Genomic DNA, 5,726 nt, shown 5'->3' on the forward strand with positions numbered 1-5,726 from the left:
CTGGCAAACCACAATAAATGTGCTATCGATAGCTGCCATTTCCCCTCCTTTTATCCCCGAGCTTTGGTCTGGCATCAGGTGGCTTGATAGAAATGTTTGTATTGTCGTATTGAATAAAAAATGGATAGTTTTCCCCTAAAGCCCACTTGGTTTGAAATAGAGTAACAGAATAAAAGGTGTCTATTTAAGATTTAAAAAAACAAAAGAAAGTGAGAAAAAAAAACGTTACAATGTGTCAAGTCATTTTATGTTTGTGTCCATTTCCAGATGGTGGAACGTGGGCCAGCATATGCAAGTCAAACTGAGGGAGAACCAAGGTCTCTCTGGTGTTGGCAACATCGTCCCCGTCGATTGAATCCTCATTATCATCCTTTTATAATTGTTTTTTTCCCCCTCTTCTTTTTTTATCGGATATTCTAATGGCTGCTGTTGCATGTAATTATGTAGCAATTATCTGCTTCCTTGCCTCAAACTGGTGTTCCATTGCTGGAATGCAAAGTCAGATTGTGTCTATTACACTCCCGCTGGCGTGGCAGGCTCACTTAGACTATAGTCAGACCTCCTGATCGGGGGACACGCTGAATGTTTGCCTAAACTTCTCCTGAAATCCAAATAATTTCTATCCTTTTCATTCCATTCATCGGCACAGTTTCAGCCACGTCTGCCCCACTCTGTGGTACAGAGTGATAATTAGTCTGCAATCTCAGAGTGAAGAAATCATTGATATGTATTTTTTTCTCCCTCTCTCTATTTTCTTCTCTTCAAGTCAAGTTGATTCTTTGAAGTCGGGGTGTGTATGAAATCACTTGATCTTTATTTCTTTAAGTTCATTACTTATTTTCCAGTTGTGTGCATGTCATGCATTTTTAACAAACCCTTTGAGTTGACTTTGTGATGTGTTATAGCAGAGAACATCAAAGGAATCTCTGTCTCTGTCTCCTTTTCTCGTTCTCCCTCTCTCATTCTTTCGCCTTTTCATCTCCTTTCCCGCTTTTTACAGTGTGAACTGCATGCCCAGAGAGCACTTCTTTTCAGGCTGCATTTTGAGGGAAAGGGCAAAAAAGAGAAAGGTATTTGCTTGCCATATTGTTTTTTTGTTGGTTTGTTTTTTTTAACTCATGAGTTCATTTTACAGTTTAGTGGATGGTGAACACTTAGATACCTCTAAAAGACAGATTTCTTTAGCTGCAGGTATAGCTGATGCATTGCTTGGACAAACGGTGATAAGGACAGCACCGTAACCTTCAGAATCTTAATGATAAAAAACCCCCAAAACAATCATTGCTTCACCATTAGAAGAAGTCAAAACAGGAAATTAAGCAATCACCGGGGCTTTTCCACAATTTTCTGCAAAACATGACTTTTTTTTCAACTGCTGCAGCCATCTCCTACTTTGCCATCTGGAAATCCTTAGACTCCCACACTGCTCTATCGTAGAAATGCCTGTAGAGAGCAACCTGCTGGCAGACTCGTGCCTCCAGCAAGACTTCACTGGTTGCACTGCGTGTGCCAGATTACATAAATTGGGAGGCGCACAACTGGATAAAAAGGCACCAAAGCGCACAAATGGCAATGATGTCACTTCTGGCGCAGCAGCAGTGGAGACAACTGCCCGAAAAAGACTGCATGAAGTAATCAACTAAATTTTTCGGTACTTGCAACAGTTCTCCAATGGCCGGGTTGGCGCCAGAGCAGATGGACTGGATGGGCAACTAACTTTGTGCCTCCCTGCATTAGGCTCCACTCACTTTGCTATTTTATAAAACACAAATAATAAAAAAAGCAGAAGAAGAACAGTTCTGCCACCTTTACAGCCTACCTAAAAAAAACACAAATTCTAGCATAAACAACCTCCAACCAGAAACCTGCATATGAATCAGTATGCATATCAAATTTGTTTTAGAAGATCCAGCTCGTGAAGACAGCTTCATGAGCTGATGATGACCTTCCACTTGGGAAGTAGCTGACTTCCCAAGCCCTGATTTGCTTTAGCCCATGCACTCCAAAAACCAGCGTCCTCCTCTGCCATGCTGTTATGATTGGTGGAGTTTCAGTAAGCTACCATCATGGCCCTGGTTGTTACTACAATGATTTTTTTTTGAGATAGTAAGTACCTATTTAACATTTCCATTAACAAAATGTGTATCTTAATTTTTAAGGGGGCACAGTGACCTTTTTGGACACCCTTGGACGCCTGGGGCCCGTATATAAGACCGACACCATCTATCAATATTATCTGTTGTTCTAGTAACACCTAAATCCGAACTTTTTCTTGTGACTGTTTTAAGTTCCATGTACAAAAGTTGTTGGAGATGACAGCACAACCAAAGTTATTGCTCCATCCTTACCTAATGTAGTGCAAACACAGATATGTTTCATGACTGTGTCAAGATCTGTCTTGAACTGTGTCACCACTGTCCTATAAAAATTTCACACAGACATGGCACAAACTGAATGTGACTGGTTAAAAACTTTGTAACACCTGTACAACAATACAATATTTAAAAATATTTTCTTTTTTTTTGACACTTTAGGAAAAGCCAACAGATTTCAGGCTAAAGGATTAACATTTACAGTATTTTTACTGCTGTCAAATACTAACATGGGTAATGTTGAAATGTAACTGTCAATTTGACAAATAAGTACTCCACTGGAACTGACTGCTAAGAGCACAGTCTTTTTTAATGACAGACTTTTTCTGTTTTCCTGTGAAGCTGTCGTCTGCAGTATGTCACCCCTCTTTTACCCACGTCTGCAAATCTCCCACAAGTGGAGGAGGCGACCTGTATTACATTTACTGAGATCAGCAGCAGACTTTTGAAGTTTAAGAGTCAATAAATATGTGAAAACAACTTAGCTCTGTAACCTGTTTTACAGCATCATGAAGCAGATTTTCTAACTTCCGAATGATCCAGTGAATGATGATCAGGTTAGGGATGATCCTTTTACATCCCTCTGTATCAGCCCATCACAGCAGCTGCAGCATCAGTTAGAAAGCGAACAAATCGTGCACGTAACATTTTGTCAGAGACGCCCTTCATGGTAAGGCTTTCTAACTGCAGGCAGACAGCAACCCCGGTGCATAACTGAGACTGAAACAAGTTGAATTAAGAAGCTGCAGATCTCACCTCTGTATTTTGTGATGTAAATGATCAGACCGATTTTTGACACTCATCAGGAATACTCCAGATACTGCTGTAAAATCTAATGCTCATATTATTAATTTCTTTTTTATTTAGACAAAGACGGACACAGAAAGAGAAAGGCATATTGGAAAAAGTCTGCAATAATCTTTTTTTCCTTTTTAATGTTTTTTTATTGGCATTAACGATTCACTGATTACATGAGTCATTTAACATTGTAAAAATGACCCTGATTTCACTTGCAAAATCCTAAGATATAAGGTACTTTACAACTTTCACTAGCAAGTAAAGAAAATATAAACTATTTGTGTGTGTGTGTGTGTGTGTGTGTGTGTGTGTGTGTGTGTGTGTGCATCCACAATAGCTTTGAGCTCTCACATAGTGGTCTGAGTGAGGAGAAGGACTGAGATCATACAGAGAGGACGAGATACTGAGAAAAAGCCATTAGAGACATCAGACAGACTCAAAGTACCGATCTGAAGCACTTGAATGTAAGTAAAACACACACTTTAAAAACAATGACTTTCTTGCCTTTTAGAGCTATTTCCACAGTGACATCACTTTTTTTAAGGGCAGTTATTTTCCAGAGTAGAGTTTGGTTATTTTAGCCTTTTAAAAAGTTATTTTTTGTCTCTTTCACTTAGTATGTTGTATTACTTTTTAAGTGGTTAGCTTTTATTTACTTACTCAGGGGCATTTTATTGGTTTTGATAAATAATTTAAATGTCCTCCAGTGTTAGTGGGGTGTGTATTTATTTGTTAACGGTGTAATTGTTGTTGCTGATTAAAAAAACAAGAGCTTGCACCATGATGTCACAGGTGTTGTCAGAAAACATACGAGCAAGAGGCAGTCCAATGTACACACAACGTTTTTACAAAGATGTAACCACTTTATAATTACAGTAACTAATAAATGACCCTTTTCTACTTTTTATGTTATATAGTCTGTATTTATTATATTTATTTATGTATTTATTTATGCATGTTTACACATGATCGCTGTTTTATTCAATGATCCAGCTAATCATTTGTGCTATGTTTAAAGTGATCAGGCTAACATAGTGGGGAAACACTGGTTGAAAATAGATATTTTTTTCCACCGGATAATTGTGAATTTTCACAGACAGACATGTAATTCAGTTTAAGCACTTTCACTGCTGATGTAATGCTTTCACCCAGTGTTCCTTTGGTCAATTTGCATGCACAAGAGCACAGTGCATATATGACACAGGAGCAAAGATGCTCCATGTTCGAACATTTACATACCTTGCACTTATTCATGACATATCCAACAACCAGTCTGTGAGCGCCACAACACACTCTCTCTTCCATCTGTGCCGGGCCCTTGCCAGACATCTTGTGGCCTGCAGGGCAGCAGGGTGTGGTCTGCCCTCCAGGCACCAGAGGGGTGCCCTTCTCGCCTCAAGGCTCTCAGCAAGCCCAGCTGCGCCACGGATGGTCCCTGCCCCCGGGTACCGAAAAAGTGTGTGGCCTTCCTTTGATTCCTTTTCGTTCACTTGCTGCTCAGCAAGCAAAAGTTTTCTTGATAACCTCTTGCTGACAAACAGATTCAAGCTAGCATCTGTGCATGCTTCACTTCACTTCTGCTGCCTGTCACAGCCATGCGGTCATGACTCTGCAGCCATGTTGGATTGTAATATTTTGCAGGCTGATATTTACAAAAAAAAACAAAAAAAAACAACACAGGGACAAATCTTCCTCAGCTCGTGGTTTGAAATTCCCATGTTGCTGGAATATTTTGCACCTCTACTTATTTGCAGAAATGTGTGTGAATAACGGTATTCTGACCGCTCAACAATTTTCCTCACTCTTGGGTTCCTCTCCCACATCATGCTAAGTGCACCAGCTACAGTCTATAATCAACCTTGTAAGCAATTTCCTCAATGCATGCATGTTGGGAGAAATGTGAATGTTAAAAATGGAATGGCTATCTTCAGAGTCAAGCTTTTTTTCTCTCTCTTTTATTTTTTTGGCTCTTCTGTTTCACTGCCTGCATCTTCTCTTATTGAATAGAACTTTTTAAATTTTGAAAGAAATGGGAGAAAGGCACGAGATAGCCACAATTACAAAAACAAAGGTGGAAACGGTTTACTTCTTTTCATCTTTTCATTATTTCAGCCATCCCACCCAGCCTTGTGAAAGAAACATACAACAGCATAATATATGCTTTTGGCAAGTCTTAGCGGTAACCCAGCTGTTTCAAATGTTACCAGACTGTTACATTTCTGTTATAGCTATAACTGTTAGACAGCCTTCTGATTGTGGAAGGCGTGCTATGATCATTTATTTCTATCAAACAGACAGTAACTTAGATGTCTGGATAAGAGTGTGTAAAATTTCCAGTTCTCTCACTCCTCAGCTTTGGAATATAGAGCTTTCTATTGTGATCATAGAATCACAATCTTGTCTTAAACTGAAAATGTTGCAGTGTATCATTCTGTGGTGTTGGCATCACAACACCGCAGAATGATGTAATGAGGGCTCATCAAGCCTATTAGTGTCATGGTCCCTAGGACACAGAGATGTCTTTTCCTTCATGTTTTAGTTCTGTGCTCCTATAAG

The 5,726-nt window shown here is 39.4% G+C and overlaps 1 long non-coding RNA gene across 1 annotated transcript; it reads left to right on the forward strand.

Moving 5' to 3' along the window:
* Positions 1–329: 329 nt before the first annotated feature.
* LOC109194816 (uncharacterized) lies at positions 330–3,986 on the forward strand. Its single transcript, XR_003213692.1, has 3 exons — positions 330–790; positions 1,001–1,070; positions 3,508–3,986. It is a non-coding gene; the product is annotated as an uncharacterized LOC109194816 (long non-coding RNA).
* Positions 3,987–5,726: the final 1,740 nt, after the last annotated feature.

Source organism: Oreochromis niloticus, linkage group LG2 (assembly GCF_001858045.2).
Source record: "Oreochromis niloticus isolate F11D_XX linkage group LG2, O_niloticus_UMD_NMBU, whole genome shotgun sequence".
NCBI classification, from domain to species: Eukaryota; Metazoa; Chordata; class Actinopteri; order Cichliformes; family Cichlidae; genus Oreochromis; species Oreochromis niloticus.